The 21241-nt window shown below is 38.5% G+C and overlaps 1 pseudogene; it reads right to left on the bottom strand.

Moving 5' to 3' along the window:
• Positions 1-21241, bottom strand: part of LOC115435659 (NIPA-like protein 2) — a 68161-nt pseudogene that overhangs the window by 29691 nt on the left and 17229 nt on the right.

Here is a 21241-nt window from a genome sequence, read left to right as displayed (position 1 = left end):
TTGGTCCCCAAGAGCCTTCAGTGCTCCTAATGTGCTAAGTGCTAATGCTAATGGGAAGTTGTTATAGTCGTAATAGTTTTAATAGTTATTTTATAGTGATGCGGTGGCATAATGGTTAGCACTTCCGCCTCACAGTGAGAGGGTTCTGGGATCTGGAGCTGATGCTACGTGCCGGTTGTGTATTAGGATGAATGAAATGCAGAGACTGAATTTCCCTACAGGGATAGTAAAGCGAATTAACCTTAACGTTTAACCTTTAATGCAGCGTTAGCTTTGTGAGACACTGCAGTGATAAAATGTGGTGATGAATTCTGTTGCTGTCTAATCTGGTTCTGTTTTGATCCTGACTCAGTGTTGATGTTCTCCGGTCTTTGGCATGACTCAGTCTTTGTTCTGATGTTCTTGACCATAACACCAGCTGATAAACCAGCTGTAAAACTTCAATAGAAAGCAAATTAGACAGTAATATTATTCACTGCTAGAAGTGCCAAAGTGCTGAGCAGGGTTTTTGAGAGTAGACCTCTATTAACTGTAAAATTCACACATTTTATTCTCTTTGTGACATTACTTTCAATCTACCTGTTCAAGGACGTGGTTACATTCTACAGCTACTTCACGCCTGACGATCCCATCACATAACGATTCATTTTGTTGGGTCGTGCAAACACTATCATTCAAAGACCTCATTATATATGTGGCAACATGGCGGATGGTGTGCGCAGAGAGACGCCGACTCTTGGATTAAATCGGCCATGTCTAAAACCCATGATCTATGAGATGGTAGATGGCAAATCGATTGTAGAGGATGAGCTTCTGAACTTCCTTGCAGTCAAGATAAAGACTATGAGCCAAGATGAACTAGTCCTTATAGCCTCGAACACCTTCGACTCTAAGTGGATTGAATCATCAAGAAAGACATTGTTCGAACTGTGTCCTGGCACCAAGCAAAGCCAAGGTTTGTTTTTTTTCGGTTCAGTACAGGAAGAAAGAAAACCCCTCAAAATGTCTATTAATGCATTTATGAATTTTTTAACATTTTCCCCCCAATTTTTGGAGACAATAGAATATAGAAAAACAGGAATAATATAATTCTGCTGCTACATATCAAATAGAAAATAAAATAAATTATTAATATTACTAAATGTATCTTAAACATTAGTATTGCACTTTTCCCTGAAAGGTAGTTTGAACAAACAAGAAAAATCTAATCACAGTTCTGTCAGTTCAAATTCTGCATAAAAAATAACAAAAAAAATTCCACATGAAGTGCAACATTAACAAGAGGGTAAACTGGTATTCTGTTGAAACAAACTGAAGAGAAACTTTGACGACACAATGAACCAAATTATTTATTTTAGGACAGAGAACAAACTGTTTAGGACACTGTGTGTATTTGCCAATTTGTTTTTTTTTTTGTTTTTTTTGTTTTTTTGTCGGAGCCAGGGGTAGGGGGGGTGCAGTTATATACCTTGGGGTGCGGTCCATAACTAACGTAACGAATGCTGTCGTGAAACAAAAGTGGAACTTTACATACTTTCAACGTTCTATTTATTCCTCTATTATACAGCGTGCGTGACAGACAGACAGACAAACAGAGCTAGTGTAAGTGCTTTAGAACTACCGTAGTTCCTAGGAGCCAAACAACGTCCGTCTTATTAACGTCTCTTTCCCTCGTTGTTGTCTTTCACCTGAACCTGAACTGATCCAAACTGGACTGTAATGATGGTGGAGGGTCTTCAGTCTCTTCCTTCCAGGTTCACATCATATTTGTTGTTTTTTTTTAACCTTATATCAACTGCTATTTCATATTTCGGGTCTATGTGTGCTCCTTTCAATAAGTCCGTGTGAAACTTGCGCGGATTTAAAGTTCCGCATCGAACAACGTCTTCCTTCCTTTTCTTTTTCTCATCATACTGTGCCGTTTTGGTACAGCTGTGTACCGAACCGAACAGGTGCGTACCGAAACGGTTCGGTTCAGTACGTGTACCGTTAGAGGCCTACTGTGTAGCCTTTAAGGGTGACCAGAAAGACATGAGTAGTATTAAAAGTCCCCCCTTGTGGGCCAGGTTTAAAAAGGCTAGCTTACAAAAGCTCAAAGTTGCATATAATAATTCCATGAGAATACTGTTTAAAAAACCTCGATGGACTAGTGCAAGTGAGTTATTCTGCAATGCAGGGGTTAACACTTTTCAGGCTCTTATGAGAAACTTAATGTACAAATTTATCTGTCGATTGAACGATTCTCAGAATTCCATCATTAGGCTTTTGACAAATCCCAGTCATAGTTCAGTGCGATACCAGTCATCCCTGTGGCGACACTGGTACAGTTGTCTTTTATAATATGGATGATGTTTTGTCTGTATTTTTAACCTGTGTTTTTAAGTTTATTCTGTTTGTTGATTGTTTGTTTTTAAATAGACTCCCAAGTCTGCAAATAAAGATGATGATGATGATGATGATGATGATGATGATGATGATGATGATGATGATGATGATGATGATATACACAGTGAGATTTTTAAAATATTTTTTCATCCTCCAAACTCCTCACAGTTGAATGAGCTACAAACAGAAGGCTCCGTCATGCTGGCAACCCGGCGACAAAGCAAAGTTTGTGGAAAGAAATTTGGTGAAATATCTTGGCAACCATGGGAAGCGATTTTCATGCTTTTCAATTCTACTTTGGCAACGAATCTGCTGCAAAAGCTCCAAAATTACTTTGCACTGTGCTACACAACATGTCTTAGTCTTAGCGTACAATGCTGCAGGTTTGACATCTGTGATAAACGCTGATGCAGTGTGTGAATCAGGTCTGTGTTTATTTCCACCATACCAGCCTCCTGCTTCTTTTGCATGTGATGACATTGTATCTTACAGAGAGCTGAGGCTCCGCTCCATACAACAGCCTTTCAGGATGATGCTGTCATTCCTAATAGAGACCAGTGGGCTCTGTGGATGGGGACAGTAATAATTGCTCTCCGTGGAGTGTCACAGCGCCAGCATGATGTGCAGGGACAGGCGTCTGACAGCAGCATCATCAGCCTCCCTCTTCTTCTTCTTCTTCTTCTTCTCTACTTCTGTTTTCCACATGTTGTGCATTGATGCCTGGTGTCTTACTTCACTCAAATCCTTATTCTCTTATCTCACCCTCTTTTCTCCTATCCATCCTCACCTCATCTTCTCCACTGTTTTCACCCTCTTGCTTGCTCTCCCAGGGCCTCCCACTGTCTGTCTGTCCTGCCCCCCCCTCCTCCTCCTCCACACCCCCCACTGCCAAGCCTTCACACTGCACTTGGAAAACAGGCACACAGCACAGCAGGAGGGTGTGTGTGTTAGCCCAAGGAGCATCTCCACTCGGCAAAATCCAATAGACTTGGGTGTTTACTCACGACTGCAGTTATGTATGTGTGTGCTCATTTGCGTTTTGAGTCAGTGCTAGGTGAGAGGTGTAGTCCCAGTGACAGACAGCAGCCCGAACATTCTCCCCGAGCTCCACTTAGCACAGAGGGCGACAGGCTGTGTCATGGCTTCAGACATCTTCCTCTCTTCTCCCTTGTTAACTTTCTTTCACCTCTTCATCTCAGGCTTCATTAATTCTTCAAGCCAACACTTCAGCTGAATATTATTCATGCTCATTCCAATGCCACACTACTGTTTTTACATGCATAATAATGGGAGTGAATGGAAATGAGCAGTCATTGTTATTGTTTCTACCTGTGGCTGTGTGGAGTCACAGTAATGTCAGCTTGCACACACTGACGAAGCACTGTCAGGCAACTGCTGTCAATATGGCACAGTCCCTGTTATTGAGGAAAAAGCATTTAGAGAGTAATTGTTCACCGAAGCAAGTGCCTCGCTAAACTACGACGAACAAGGGGTCCGACTGCCTTAACAAGATTTGCGGTTTTGCTCAGTGCTTTATTCAAACCATTCAATCATTGTAAGACGTGACTACAGGAAAATCATTTGAAGCGTCGGGTAATAGCTGTCATTATATCCATGACTCACCACCACCATCCAGCGCGCTGAGTGATGGGTGGCGGGAGGCAAGAACTGAACCTGTTCAATATTTAACCTGTGTTAGAGTGTTTGCACTGAGCAGCTGCCAGCTGTAGCAACCAGACAGCCTTTGTTTTGATTGGCTAATGAATCTGGTTTAGTTCATGACAGCTTAGCTCACGCTGTGCACTGTAAAAATGATCTTTTCTGGATTTATAATGTCAAAAGTAATTGGACTTCCTGAATCACCTATAAAACCGAGTGAGAGTGCACCCTCAGCGTCTGCTGGCTCCATGTGTGCTAGGAATTGGGAGATTTGAGTTAAAAATACTGCATGTGCCTGCACACAATGGTAAAGTTAGGCCATAAAATGTCTTTAATGTGATTTTGACAGATCTTAGAAATTGAGTCAATGAATGTTATTTTTCTCATTTAAAAAAAAAAAAAAAAAAAAAAGGCACCAACTATAACATTCAGTCAGTGTTTGCCTTCAATAAAATGCATTATTTTTCTATGTTAGTGGACTTTCTGAGTGAAGAATAGATAGTGTTGATAAAAGACCAGACAAATATTAAATGCACATTCTGAAATTTTGCACTGGAATTATTTATGAAAACACCAAAATTTAAAAAAAAGAAATCCATACTGAATTTTGCCACAAAAAAAAAAAAAAGTTGAATAAATGTGTGTAAATGAAAAGATGAGGCCATAATATTGTGAAAATGACACTTTTTCTGATGTTATTCACATTTTGTTGTCAAAAGATAGTTTGTAATTATAAACATTTTCATAATTTAATGTTATTTTTTCACAATAGAAGAGAAACATTTGGAGTTGTCCTTATTTCTAGCCGATTATGCAGTTATTTACTGCTCTGACCCACTTGAGATCAAATTGAGCTGTATGTGGACCCTGAACTAAAATGAGTTTGACACCCCTGGTTTAGAGACTTTCATTTATTACTGATACTGGAGGATAAGACTGTGTGTTTTCTGATCAGCACCTACAGCAGAAGCTTGATACAAAGCAGTCTGTTTATGTGTAAACCTTAATGACAAAAGATCTCATATGACAACTGATGCAACTGTATCAAGTCAGAGATAAAGTGTGAGATGGAAAAGTTGCTCTCACCTATGACTGACACACAACCCAGCGGGGCGATGAGCGAGGCTGGGGCAAAGCCGTAGGCAGCGAAGTTCCCCAGTTCCCCGACGCCCATGAGGACGACGCCACACCACCACAGCACAGACGTGTAGTAGGGCTTGGATCTACGCTGGGCCTGACGGACGTGGGCATATTTCTGTCAGGGAGAGAGTGAAGACGTCAGTCAGAGGAACAGGATCCAAAAACAAAATGCTAACATTAATATGTGTAAAGTCGGGCATTTTTGCTAAGTAACCACAGGGCTCATCAATAGAATAGAACAGAATAGAAAAATAAAATAGAAAACATAACGTGCTGTGCACTTTTAATACCCCTCGACCAAATATAGTTTAAGATTCCGTTGAAAGTTACTGCCCTATAATTTAGATTAGATTGTCTTTGTGTAAAAACTTATTACATACATATTTATATTTGAATGGACACATTTGGTTTATATTCCATTAGGGATATATTTACTATAAAAGTCACTTTATCTTCAGTTTTTCTCTCCGTTTTTGACAGAATCACCCTCAACTTTAATCTGAGGTTTTATGGACATCTCTATGATTAGTAAATTCAATAAAGAAAAACACCTGATTTTCGCTGAAAAATGCAAAGGATAATATTTTAATAAATTATGATAAATCACGAATAGGGGTGTCAGAAAATATCGGCTCTGCAATATATCGCGATATTTCATTTCACAATACTGTATCGATATTAAAAAGTACCGTATCGATATTTTAAAGTATTTATTCAAATGCAGATATGACGGAGGTTCATTTTTTGTTTTTTAGTTGTCTTTATTGGTTACGTCTTATTTCTTATTATTTAACACTCTTATTAAATAATGTTAGTGCTGTTGTTGGGATTGCACAAAAATAATGATACAGAACTAATGGAATACGAATATTTGAACAGGATCTTAAACTATAATTTCTGTAAAACATAGTTTAAGTTTTAACACAGGAACATTTTGTGATATAGCATTAGATCCTGTTGTGATCAAATAAAAATGTGTTTAGTATTTGTGCATATTTCTGGTGTAATTCAATGCTTCCAGGAAATATCATTTAAAAAAGAAATAAACAAAAACTGCGATGAACTGGCGACTTGTCCAGGGTGTACCCCGCCTTCGCCCCTATGTAGCTGGGATAGGCTCCAAGCGACCCCCGTGACCCTAGTAGGATAAACGGGTTCAGAAAATGAATGAATGAATGAATAAACAAAAAATTGCCTTTTTAACAGTATCATGATATATCGTGATATATCGTATCGCAATCCTAGTATTGCGATTTGCATCGTATCACCAGATTCTTGACAATACACACCCCTACTTATGAAAGGTTAAAAATAGAGAAAAAATCCATTTGGGGACTGCCACAGAAGTAGCACTGATGGGTTAAGCTTTAGGTCCCATCATCAGACTCAGGATCCAATAAGAAGACGTGAACACTAACGCTACAGCCTTACACAGAACAGAACACATGGATCTGAAGAGGATGTACAGCAGTAAAGTGGCTCCAAACGCAGTGACGGTATCCTGATTAGCATTTCATCTCACAGCTACGACACCAATTAGATAAATCAGTGAGGTGGAAGCTGTACAAATGAAATGTGTACTTCACAATCATGCACAGATCTGAGGGTACATCCTGTTTTCCTTTTCGTGATTACATCCACGTTTCCTTCACTCGTGGTCTTTTCCGTGTGCCGTCCGCCCACTAAAGATGCCACCCCTGACAAATGAAGCATGACGGTTCAGTTTAAGACTTCCGCCAAGGATCGTCTGGTGTATCCTGACTCATCACACCTCAGAGACCCCCACCCACCCCTCCCTTCCCCTAACCCACTCATCAGGTTACATATAAGAGGGTTGGGGGAACCTGGATCAACGATAAGATGCACACAGTTTTTTAATCTTTATTTAAAATGAAGCCACAGCTGTTCTTTTGCCTGTTCTGCTGTTATTGCATAAATATTTGTTATATATTAAACAGGAGTGTAACTGAGTAACAGATGGTGTTTAGGTTTAATCTAAACCCCTCAGAAAATAGAATCACATCATTTAGATTGGGGAAATTTTTGAGAATGTGTCCTAAAGCGTAAAGTTTCACAGATGCTTTAGAAAGTGAATGCCTTGAGTATGAAGTCATTATTTAAAGCTGCAACGATTGATGAAAAAAATATGTCAACTATAATTAACTTTCAGTGTATCTTTATTATAAAATGGAAGTGGACTCTGTTTGTGTGCGTGTCTTGGGCATCATACAAAATCTGGAAAGAGCTGACTGCTGCAGTTTGGCATACTTATGTATTTTTGGTCCAGGAACAGACTAGCGAAAACGGCAAGTTGATAGGACCAAAATTTTGGGAGATATTAGTAATTTTGGAATACAATAGCCTCACAATCATGTTGCTATGCCCAGAATGCTTTGGTGGTGACTGCTGGACAAATGTGGTACAGCATGCATGAATACACAACAGCATAAAAACTACCACATCTACAACAGGTCAACACGCTAGTATAAACTATTTGGCTTCTTAGTTAGCGGATCTGATTCTGGATTTGGTGCGACTTTGAAAAATTTCCCCATTATAAGAGATAGGAAGTGGATCGATGCAATAACTCAGTAAATATAAATGATATCCAGTGTAAATTTCTACAGTCCAGCCCTGATGGGGAGATGACCAAAACATAATGTCCACATGCAGATCAGGATCTTCTTCCGGATCCAGAAACTTACGGAAAATTTAACATGGGCTCTTATGTGGAAAAAAATTTCAGTCGTCTTTTTCTCCCAAACTCCAGTTCTGATTGACTTCAAACTTGGTATACAGCTTCTGTATGATGATGTCAACACATGGTATTGCAATTATTTCGATCCAGATCTGATTCTGGATTTGGTGCGACTTTGAAAAATTTCCCCATTATAACAGATAGGAAGTGGATTGATCCAATAAATCAGTATCAATGATATCAAGTTGGAATTTGAATTTTTTGCAGATCTGATTGGAATATGACCAAAACATGGGCTATTTCTGTAATATAATAAATACACATAGCTGGGTGATAATAAATGGCATCTGGATGCATTTCCCAAAGCTTTTAATTTGGCCGGTAAGCTACAGGGCCATTGGTCCTATTTTTTTTCTGTTACTTTTAGGTTTTTAGAGACCTGTGACAATTCAATAAGTTGGCTGTAAATGAGCGCTTTGGCAGTGACTGCTGGACAAATGTAGTACAGCATGAGCAAATACACAACAAATATCTACGCCAAGGGAACGGGATGCTGCCCCTTAGGGTCAGAATGTGGATTTTAAAAACACCACCCCTTTTCACACCCCACCCTCGGTACTGACAATGATGAAGTCCAGAATGGTTCTCCACGGGTCAGTGCATTAGTTGTACCTGAAATGGTCTAAAAAGAAACTAGGAGACTTCGGTATTTACTACTAGCCTGTGGAAAATCGACCCTGTTACAAGGAGATTTTGTCCAATCATAAGGTTTTTTCCCAGACAGGTAGGAGGGTTGAATGTGTGACTGACAACTGTAATTACCAATAGTTGATCAGATGCAACCTGGGCATGATTCTACTAAACATGGCTTCAGTTCTAATCACATGAAACAGCGCCAGGTTCATTTATATTTATGTTTATATTTAGTATTTTAATTTGGACTAAGAAGAAACTAAAGAAGGCAGGTGTGCATTTCCAAATTCTGGCATTTCCCCCTGATTTCAGCTCCTGCAGCTATAACGGTTCCAAAGCAGAATATGAAAACTGATAAGCTGCAGATAGAGATTTTAGTTCTTATTAATTCTCTAGTCTCTAGTTTTGGTTTTACTTACTTTAGTCATTGCTTTTTCTTTTCTACTCAGTTCTATTTATCTATTGATGAACCCTGTGGTGGCTGAGCAAAAATGCTCGTCTCTACAAATAAAAAAAAGAATTCAAGGTCCACGGAAAGATACTGTATCTAAACCATAATAACCATAAAAAAACAGAATTTTGGCTCCTATAGATTTAATCATCATAAATATGCCAGATTCTTGTTTGCAGTTAGAGGTGCTATACAAGAACATTTTGTGCACAATTTGCATTATAATTAGGTTGAGGTTAAAAAAAAAAAAAAATCAACTTACCATATTTTGTCAGCTATTACATTTTCCATTTCATTTTCATTAGAAAAATATAAAAATAATATTTAAAGATCCCAGCAAAAACCACAAGTACATTCATTTAAATTTAATTAAAATGATTTGCTTTGCAGGACATCTCTATAGCACCAATGTTCTGTTGTAACACATTCAACTGAAAAAAAAAAATTGTAGTTCAAGCTTAATATTATACTTAACCATTTTGCAAATTTAATTACATTTTGATTGATCGTGAAGCTCTATAATATGCAGCACATTCACTAAACTCCTGATGCCTCAAAAAAAGATTAAAGTGTCATGAGAGGCACTACTTCAAGAGCGGGAGAATGAGTCTTCACATGTATTAATTGCCTGCTGTGCACTTAGTGTTCCTGTACAGCAGGATTCTTTTGTTCCTACCTGTATGTTGAGAGAAATGCTGATGAGGACATTCCCACAGATGGAGATGATGATTCCCAGGAGATAAGTCTCCTAAAAACAAACAGTGAACAGGCACAGAATTAAGTGACGCTCTACTTGTCACACAACTTCCAAACACCACATAATACTCCCTGCAAGTCTCCCCTCCAGCTGTTGCCGCTGTCATTTCCCTGACGACCACAGAGAGCATCATTCTGTACCATTCAGAAGCGTTAAGATGTGTGTGTTTGTGTGTTTACGCTCTCACAAAACCAAGGCTTCGAAGATTTCACCGTATCAAACTTTTGACAAGCTCATACACAATAAACAGCACAAAAAAAAAACAAACATTCCCTCCCGGCTCTCCCATGGAACAAAACACCTTATATGCAGGATGCAAGTTGAAAAACACCTGAAAACCCACAACAATGAAGTCATGACGCATGGTTTTAAAGCCTGCACTGAAGGTAGAAATGCTGCATGTGTAAAACTCCTCTGGGGGGTTTTAAATCATGCATCTTTAAACCCATCAGCTGAATTTTTATGTATTTGTATGCAAAGTGAGGTTTAATATTCATTCTATTTTGCACGGATGGCTATTAATTATGAATAACTTACTGGTTATGGCTAGTATGTAGACAAAACAGGTTATATCAGCACCTTAGATGGTATTTTTCACTGAATACAAGGTTTACTGATCAGTAGACACAAGTATAATTTATTTATTTATTTATTTATTTAGTTTATTTCGAATATGCAACACGACAAAGTAATCTTACTTAGTCCTTAGAAATAAAACAGGTACTAAGAAGTCATGGGAAAAAAAAATTATGCATATATACAATAAATACAGTGACTTCATTTGCACATTTGAAAAGGAGTGGGAGGAAGTATTATTATATTATTATATTATTATACAAAACTGACAGTACTTTGTTTTTGTGATTTTTTTGTTTCTTTGTTTTTTGTTCTTTTTTTTGAGTTTGTGTTTTTGTTGGGGGGGGGTGTTGCTGTTTTTTCTTCGTTTTGTTTTTTTTTTCACATTTGATTTTCGTATTTTAAATGACATATTTTGTTAAAATTCTGTCTTGTTGTATCACTGTAAAATATTTAATGGGTGAAAAGGCAAACCCAATAAAAAGTTACGAAAAAAGAAAAATCAAGTCCCTTGGATTTTCTTTTAATCTCTTCTTATTAGGCCCGAGCCGAGTAAAGCCGGCGCAGGGCCTATTGAGTGTGCAGTGGGCGCATGGGGACGAAATCGCCAGTGACGCAGTCGCCTTTCGCCACTGTCGCCACTCTCACACATATTCACATTCACGGCACTGAGACCTTTCCGACAATGTATATGACATGTGCACAAATCGCATATTTACACCTGCTCAGAATGAATGGGAGTCAATGGGACACGCCCACTCGGGGTCAGTCACGTGTGTAAGTGCACGACAGGTGACATCTGACCCCACACACATGTGGGGGACCTCGAGAACTTTCAAAAAAGGGCAAATACGTGGTTGCCATAGAAACGGCTATATTGTTCTTGCTCAGATTATTAGGCCCGAGCCGAGTAAAGCCGGCGCAGGGCCTATTGAGTCTGCAGTGGGTGCATGGGGACAAAATCGCCAGTGACGCGGTCGCCTTTCGCCACTGTCGCCACTCTCACACATATTCACATTCACGGCACTGAGACCTTTCCGAAGATGTATATGACATGTGCACAAATCGCATATTTACACCTGCACAGAATGAATAGGAGTCAATGGGACACGCCCACTCGGGGTCAGTCACATGGGTGTAAGTGCACGACACGTGACATCTGACCCCACAGACATGTAGGGGAGCTCGAGAGCTTTCAAATAAGGCCAAATACGTGGTTGCCACGGAAACGGCTATATTGTTCTTGCTCAGATTTTTTTTTTTTTTTTTCTCTTTCTCCTGCGCTTTGAGCTCAATTTTGACCCTCTGAACATTTACGAAAACTCACCAAATTTTGCCTAAAATTCAGAAGTGCGAGAAATTGAATTTACATATACGTTTCGTAGATGTCGGTAAAGAAATGTTGCGGCAGCGCCCCCTTGAAAAGTGGAAATGCATTGCGCCAATGGGAGCGCGTCCAAAATAAAGTTTGTCGTAGAGCCACGAAAATCAGTACACAGATTCATCATGAGGAGACAAACAAAAAATACTATTATGGCCACGCCCCTAAACCAACCCTTAGTCGGCCATATTGGATTGAAATTTCCAAAATGCTGAGTCAGCGTTTTCGCTGACGTTGTATTTTAGCTATCTCCTACTAAGCCGTTTGGCCAAATGAGCTCAAAATCGGTGTACAGTATCTAGAGAAGTGGGGCATCAAAAGTTAGCCGAATTTTTTGAATCGGCATCACCGTTTTTGTGTGACAAGGTTGCAAACTTTGCGAAGTTTTTTCGAAAATTTACCATCACAAAAATTGCTTCAGCTCAGACATACGAACACCGATTTGTCTGAAATTTGACTCAGACGTCTATCTCCCAGGCCTACACCCATTTATTAAAAGAAATTGAAATTTCGCACTATAGCGCCCCCTACAAATGTATATTTTAAAAAATGACATTAGCTCGGACATACGAACACCGATTTGGCTCAAATTTGACTCAGACATCTGTCTCCAAGGCCTACACCTATTTATCAAAAGAAACTGAAATTTTGCAATACAGCGCCCCCTACAAAATTTTTTTAAATATTTTTTTTATTTAAAATTGCTTCAGTTCGGACATACGAACACCAATTTGGCTCAAATTTGACTCAGACATCTATATCCCAGGCCTACACCCATTTATCAGAAAAAATTTAAATTCGGCGCCATAGCGCCCCCTACAATGTTACCTTTATGAAAATTACTTCATGTTAGACATGCGAACACCAATTTGGCTCAAATTTGAATCAGTAGTCAATCTCCCAGGCCTACACCCATTTATCAAAAGAAATTGCCACTTTCGCTCAGTAGCGCCCCCTACAAATTTACCTTCACGAAAATTGCATCAGTTCAGACATACGAACACCCATTTGGCTCAAATTTGACTCAGTGGTACATCTCACAGGCCTACACCCATTCAATGGAACAAATTGAATTTTGGCTCATAGCGCCACCTACAGATTTGTTTATACAAAATTTTGTTCAGTTCGGACATACGAACACTGATTTGTTTCAAATTTGAGTCAATTTGACTCAAATCTGAATCAGTTGTCAATCTCCCAGGCCTACACCCATTTATAAAAAGGAAATTTCTATTTTGCGTAATAGCGCCCCCTACAAATTTACCTTCACGAAAATTGCATCAGTTCGGACATACAAACACCAATTTTGCTCAAATTTTACTCAGTGGTACATCTCGCAGGCCTACACCCATTCAATGGAACAAATTGAATTTTGGCTCCATAGCGCCCCCTACAGATTTATTTATACAAAAATTTGTTCAGTTCGGACATACGAACACTGATTTGTTTCAAATTTGAGTCAATTGTCAATCTCCCAGGCCTACACCCATTCATTAGAAGACACAAAATTTAGGGCTAGAGCGCCACCTGCTGAACGATGAGCATACTTCCATTGGACGTGCCCTCTGCGAGGGGCCTTTAGATGCCGCTTGCGGCTTTAATTATTTATTATTTTTTTTTCTTTCTTATTTTTCTTTCTCCTGCGCTTTGAGCTCAATTTTGACCCTCTGAACATTTACGAAAACTCACCAAATTTTGCCTAAAATTCAGAAGTGCGAGAAATTGAATTTACATATAGGTTTCGTAGATGTCGGTAAAGAAATGTTGCGGCAGCGCCCCCTTGAAAAGTGAAAATGCATTGCGCCAATGGGAGTGCGTCCAACATAAAGTTTGTCGTAGAGCCACGAAAATCGGTAGACAGATTCATCATGAGGAGACAAACAAAAATATTATTATGGCCACGCCCCTAAACCACCCTTAGTCGGCCATATTGGATTGAAATTTCCAAAATGCTGAGTCAGCGTTTTCGCTGACGTCGTATTTTAACTATCTCCTACTAAGCCGTTTGGCCGAATGAGCTCAAAATCGGTGTACAGTATCTAGAGAAGTGGGGCATCAAAAGTTAGCCGAATTTTTTGAATCGGCATCACCGTTTTTGTGTGACGAGGTTGCAAACTTTGCGAAGTTTTTTCAAAAATTTACCATCACAAAAATTGCTTCAGCTTAGACATACGAACACCGATTTGGCTGAAATTTGACTCAGACGTCCATCTCCCAGGCCTACACCCATTTATTAAAAGAAATTGAAATTTCGCACTATAGCGCCCCCTACAAATGTACATTTACAAAAATGACATCAGTTCGGACATACGAACACCGATTTGGCTCAAATTTGACTCAGACATCTGTCTCAAAGGCCTACACCTATTTATCAAAAGAAACTGAAATTTGCACTACAGCGCCCCCTACAAAATGTTTTAATATTTTTTATTAAAATTGCTTCAGTTCGGACATACGAACACCGATTTGGCTCAAATTTGACTCATACGTCTATATCCCAGGCCCTACACCCATTTATCAGAAAAATTTGAAATTTCGGCACCATAGCGCCCCCTACAATGTTACCTTACGAAAATTACTTCACGTTAGACATGCGAACACCAATTTGGCTCAAATTTGAATCAGTGTTCAATCTCCCAGGCCTACACTCATTTATCAAAAGAAATTTCCACTTCGCTCAGTAGCGCCCCCTACAAATTTACCTTCACGAAAATTGCATCAGTTCAGACATACGAACACCGATTTGGCTCAAATTTGACTCAGTGGTACATCTCACAGGCCTACACCCATTCAATGGAACAAATTGAATTTTTGCTCATAGCGCCCCCTACAGATTTATTTATACAAAATTTTGTTCAGTTCGGACATACGAACACTGATTTGTCTCAAATCAATTGTCAATGTCCCAGGCCTACACCCATTCATTAGAAGACACAAAAGTTGGGGCTAGAGCGCCACCTGCTGAACGATGAGCATACTTCCACTAGACGTGCCCTTGGCGAGGGCCTTTAGATGCCGCTTGCGGCTTTAATTTTACTTCTTCTTTACTATGTAATCTTTTATAAATATCCTGTACATACTTCTTGTATTGTTCTGATTGTGGATTTTTTGTGAGTTGCTGGACAATTTGAAGTCCACCCATGCGGATGGATCATCCATTCCATTCAAAAAATCCACTCCAAGGACTCCAAATTTCCTGATTTTTTTTTGCACTGTAACACTGATGTTTCAGGCAGTTTCAGATGATGTATACAGGTGAGCCTTCCTTAAAGTCAAACCAAGGAACCAAAAACCCACCAACAACACAGAGGAAAAGCCAGAAAAAGCAAAAGGCATTGTCATTCCATACACAGCGGGGGTGTCTGTAAAACTACGAAGGATTTTCAACCAGCACAATATCCCAGTATATTTCAAACTCACAAACACCCTGAGACAGGCTTCAGTACATCCCAAGGACAAACTATTGAGGTAGAAGCAAAGCAACCTGGTCTCTGCTGTTCAGTGCAGTGAGGAACGTACAGACTTATGCAGAGGAGAAACCAAACAACCCCCATAAACGCATCAACACAGGAGAGCCTCCACCTCAGGATCAGACTCTGCAGTCCGTCTGCACTTGGAAGACAAAGGACACTCTTTGAGGACAGCAATGTCAGGATATTGACCAGAGAAGACAAACTGTTTGAGAGAGGAGTCAAAGAAGCCATTTTAGTGCAAGTGGAAAATCCTTCGCTGAACAGGGGTGATGGTCTGAGACACTACTGATCAAAAACCTAGAACAGCACTTTAAATAAGTTTTCAACTAACAACCTTCCACACCTGGACTCACCTGAAGTTGAAGGATTTGGACTGTCACCCACCCCTCTTATCAACGACCCTCAAACTCATACCCAATACCCACCAGTAGGGCTGTGCAATTAATCGAAATTCAATTACGATTTTGATTATTACACGCAACGATTTCAAAAACTTTGTAATAGAGAAAAAACAGTTATTAATTTTGAGTTGTTTTAATTCACGCGCACGCAAGCTCCCATGAGCTGTTCTGCCCCGCCCCCCTCTAAGCTACAGCTGCCTGCTAGCCGGCAGGTCCACCCCAAGAGGAAAGTTGGACCTAGCGGTCTGGACAAATGGCAGGAGAATCATAGCAGAAGTGCTTGGTAAACAAAAAAGGCAAGTCCAATTCAATTGTATGGAATCACTTTGGGTTTGATGAAGAAGACGAAGAGCAAAAACACATCACATGCAAAAAGTGTTTCGTAGTTGTGTCCGCACCGACCGGTAACACAACAAACCTTTGTAACCATCTAAAGTTTAACCACCGCAACCTTTATCATAATCTTATGAAAAACTATAACACATAAAAACAACTTCGTCCGCAATGCAGTCTTCAGTCTCCGAATCTCTTTATGCTGTAACTCCCGTATTAACCTAACCCTAACCCGTATAACCCTAACGTACGTATTCTTGATGGCTGATGTATACAGAAGGCCTGAACTGAAACCATATGGCACGCCACTGAATTTACTATGTTTCATACTACATTGAACATACTTGAATTTATAATTTGCACTTTACGTGAGTTTTTTTTTGTTTTTTGTTTTTTTTTTTATTGCTACAGTTCTATGGCAAGTCTATAGCAGTTTAATTACAGTGCACTATTTATTTACAAAAGGAAACATACTTGAATTTACAGTATACTTATTTGCATTCAAAGATTTTTTTGTTTCATACAAAAGTGAACATACTTTGTTTTAGTGGTTAAAAGCTTCATTTATGTTTAAAGAGTATATTTTACATTGCTTTGCAAGAAAAAAATAAACAACTTTAAGGTTAAAAAAATAATCGTTTTTAATAATCGTGATTTCAATTATTGCTAAAATAATTGTGATTTTTTTTTTTTTCCTATAATCGAGCAGCCCTACCCACCAGTGACCCTACCCCAGGGACACACCCTCTCTACGACCCTAACACTTAAATTCATTAACCCTGTAAAGCCTGAACCACTAAATCACTGACAGAAAATTCCACTTCTTTGAAACTGGAGCCTTCATAAGTCCTTCTGAATCACCTAAAAATGTTTTTAAAAAACATCAGTTTCCATGTGAGTTTCAATTTTGTATCATATTTGATACATCCGGTCTCAATGTTCAAAAATTATTATTTTTGAACAAAAACATGTCTAACACATTGGTAATTCCTTTTCAAAATTGGTAAAGTTCTGCCTCCTTCCTCATTAACGACAGTCTTGTAGTGTCACTGGAAAGGCCTCTGGTGAATGAATTCCTCCCCCCCTGGTGGATTATCTGTGTATTGCATGTATCTAATTGTATGCATCAGGTTTTAAATATTACACAAATCAGGTAGAGGGCTTCAAAACTCATGTATCAAATATGATACGTTTGGCATTATAAGGTTAACATGGATTAACACCTGCACAGACCACTCCCCCTGCAGGTTTATAAGTCCAGTTTCCCCCACCAGTTATCTGAACTGAAGAAGTCTCTTGGATGAGAGATGAAATGTTTTCAAAAGAGCTAAACAAGGCCAGTTGAAACGAAAAGAACTATCAAGTAGAATGATGACCTGGGCCAATGAGAACCTCCACAGACATACAGATGGGGATAGTTATAGATGTCCAGAAGACAAATATTATAAAAAGGTAAAACCACACATTAAAAAAATGCAGCTTCAAACTATTATCTCACTTTGTTGTAGCTGACTGAGCGCAAATACATGTCTGTATAACATTGAAGGGAGAGGAAGCAGGATCCATTTACTTAAAATGTTTGGAGGATACCGTAGGCTGCTTTCCCTCATGCGCTGCGAAAATTATTGCCAAGAGGAAATTTAATTTTTAGGTCATAAACATACCAGTGGCTGTGGGCGGATAAAGTTTACAAAGAAATAAAAGCATGTACTGGGGGTGGACTGTGAATGATGAGGAACCTAAAGAAAGAAACTCAATCGCTTTTGAAAGAAGTAGCAGCAGCAGCAGCACAAGCAGCACGCTCATCCGAGAATTTATCCCTTGAAAGAGCATTGTGAGCGAGATGGAGGGTGGAGAGAAGGGGGACAGACAGTGATGGGAGTTAAGAGGTGGAAAACAAAGGAATAAGAAGCTAAGCAGCACCGAGGAGGGAGCTAGGAGATGAATGAGGAGAAGAGGTGGAGAAGAGACACCAAGTGAAGACGGAGTAGCCTTCAGTCCATTTGATGAGATAAGAGCTTGTGGATTATTGTCAATAACATCCATCTGATATTATTGACAATGAGGTGACGGCGCCGAGGCCAGACGACAGAATGAACAGAGGGTAAATTAATTCCTCTGGTCTCCAAATACTACAGCTGAGCTTTATTAGGTGGTGCAGAAGTCGTCTATCGCGCTGTCACAACTCATTATTAACATCATCAGTGCAAACATGCAGCATCTCTTTACATTAAAACCAGATGAAGGGTCTTAAAAGTCACTAAGACCAAGACTGGACAAGGAAAATAGAAGTATCCTCTAATATTTGTGTAATTTATCCTTAGATGACAGAAAAGATGATATCCACAGAAAACAGTTAACTAAAGTTGTTTTTTTTTTAATTCAAATTTTTATTCAAAACAGTCTTATAACATTTTACGCATTGGTACAAAGTACACTGTTCTCTTTTCTTTTTTTTTGAAAAGGGAAAAAAGGTGTCAATATTGCTCACTGAATGAAGAGAAAAAAAAAAGTTTCTTTTAGACTCCTTTAAACCCTAGAACTATTTCTGTGGCGCCTTTTCTAAGTGGTTTATTACCATTAATTACAATATTATTCAATGCATTTTGTATTTTCAGTGAAAATGGGGTTGTTTCCTTTATTAATTTACTTATGTAGATAATAAAAACTCAGAGTAATTCAAAGGTTTTTATAACAAAGCAGAGAAAAAAACTTATTTTTTCTACAAAATATATCATTAACTGAACATAAAAACGGTCATCTCCTTCCACTGTCATTGATCTAACTCCATTGGTTTTACTAGGTGAATCAGTGTTGTAGAAGATGACAGTGTTTCCACGGTAACTACAGAGTCTCTGAAAGTCCAAATGGGTCATATCGGATGACCATGAAAAGATGACAACTGTATTTTACACCAATTATTTACATTATATATTAGTAGGATTAGTGGATCAGCGGGTGTTAAACATTCTAGATCAGTAGATGCTTTTGTACGCTGAATGCTGCTGAGCTCTTTAAAGGTTAATGAGACTAGTCAAAGCGAACTGTTGTCATCTTTTGAAAATGGCAAAATGAGAGAAATGGCAATGACATCTCCGCTGCAAAACTGTATTAAACTTTAATTAAATCTGCTCAATTTAACCTCAATGAAAACACAAAGAAACCAACTCTCCTCGGTCTCTGAGGGGCCTGAGCTGCTTCCACCTCTCCCTATTATTGTCATATTAATACTGATGTTTGGAAGCTGAGTTTAGAGCATGAACATGTACCAATTAACATTTAAATCATTACAACTCACACTAATGAGAAAGACACACGGTTTGCATGAATGCTTCTGTAATCATTTGTAAAGAAACAAGTGGCCAAAAGAAGGTCGCAGTTTTAAAGGTGTGATATTCTGCTTTTTTAAATGGAATTATGCATTTTAAAACATTTCCCTGTGGTCTACATCAACTGTAAATGCTCTGCTTGGGTCTGAATTCTTCATTAATTTAACTCCACAGGTCCATCTTCAACCCTATTTCTGAGTAACGACACGAGAAAAATCGTTTTGAACTTTGGCCCTTTAAATGCAAATGACCCACACCCCCTCCAGCTTGTTTACCGTGCTTTCTGTCCTGTTCAACCACTTGTGTTCATTAATACAACCAACAACTGAACATTTTTGGTAAATGGCTCGAAGTTCAGACATATTTTCAGTTTTTACTACAACCGCTGCTGCTGACAAACAATTATGCGTACTCGGAGGAATGTTCGTCAGAAGTCTTGACCTTGTATGTGCAAATGTTGTGACGTAACTAGTTATAGATGTAACAAATTAAGCAGGAATTTAAACGGGTTGTAGAAATCCACTCAGTTTTTTTCGGAATGAATATAAAGATAGCTTTGCAGCACCTGGAGGGTTCAAATTCAAACTGTATGAAATATTAGGGTCAAAATACGCAAATAAATGAACAAAAAGACTAATACAAGTGGGTTTACTAAGCCCTTTAAATCAGTGCATCTCAGACTAAACTTATGCATGATGAAATTATCTTAATTTTATGCTTTTAATTTTGTCAAAATTTGGTGTCAAGTTTAAAGACTCACTAATTTTCAGGTTCAATTCTGGGTGTTAACGGGCATAATATGACTGATTATCAGAAGGTTTTATTGAACACATAAGATGATACTAAACCTACAGCCAACTGAAGCTTTGATTAATGAAAACTGAGTAAATTATAAAGTTGAACACATAACAGTGGAAATGAAAAAAAACCTGAAAAATATTTGAAGTCTGAAACTACTAGTCTGAAGTGGAAATGTCACATGATCTGAAGTCTGTAGACCAGAGGAAAAAAATCTTTGTCTTTTTTGCCACATGAAGAAGTGAAGAAGAGATGGACATTTTGGAATGTTTTGTGTATTCAGTTACTTCTTTGTGCAAAATGACACTTTGCAAGAAAAGCCTAGCTTCCATGCATTTCACTCCACAACATAAATGTTTCCTTTAGGAATTAAAAACGTTTGATTTTCACTGTTAAAACAACACACACTGTGCTCGAACATGTTACAGTTTGTAAGAAAAGGATTCACGGTGGATGATAAAGTCAAAATCATTTTATTAGGAGTTTTATTTTAATGCAAGGTGCTATTTTCACACAATTTCACAAATTAAATTTTGGCACAAACTACAACCACCTTGTGCATTTACGGTATAGCAAATATTTTGGCAGCGATAGGGTTTTGGATTTAGTCAAAGTGTGATATTTTGCACAGAATGGAAACAAGTTAATTATGATCTTTTCATTTTCCTGCTGTACATACTTCTCATATATCCAGACTGTATATTATTACAGAGACTCAGTAATGCATATTTGTGGTCATTAGAGCCTTATCAAACCAACAAACCTAAAGTGGGAACAGGCCTTTTGCACAGGACTGAGATAAAGAATGTGGGGTAATTATTTAACATTAAAAAGTAGCAAATACTACATAAAAACCCTTTAAAAATCATACATTTAAAGATAAGTGGATTTCACTAGCAGGAAGGGGATGAAACAGTATAGCATTAATGTAACTAAAGTTATCAGACAAATGTAATAGAGTATAATGTATATAATTTGCCTCTGGGATGTAATGAAGAGACTGCATAAAACTGAAATATTCCAGTACAATTCAAGTATCTCATTTTCCACCAGAGAGACTTGGACTTTCAAAACAGAGATGTGTTCCTTTAAACCTACAGCACATTTTCAATTAGTTTTAACTTCACACAATCTAATTCCATCCAGCAGAGCACTTTGCAGTTAAAC

Source organism: Sphaeramia orbicularis, chromosome 16 (genome assembly GCF_902148855.1).
Source record: "Sphaeramia orbicularis chromosome 16, fSphaOr1.1, whole genome shotgun sequence".
NCBI lineage: Eukaryota > Metazoa > Chordata > Actinopteri > Kurtiformes > Apogonidae > Sphaeramia > Sphaeramia orbicularis.
This window is presented reverse-complemented; position numbering and strand designations above follow the sequence as displayed.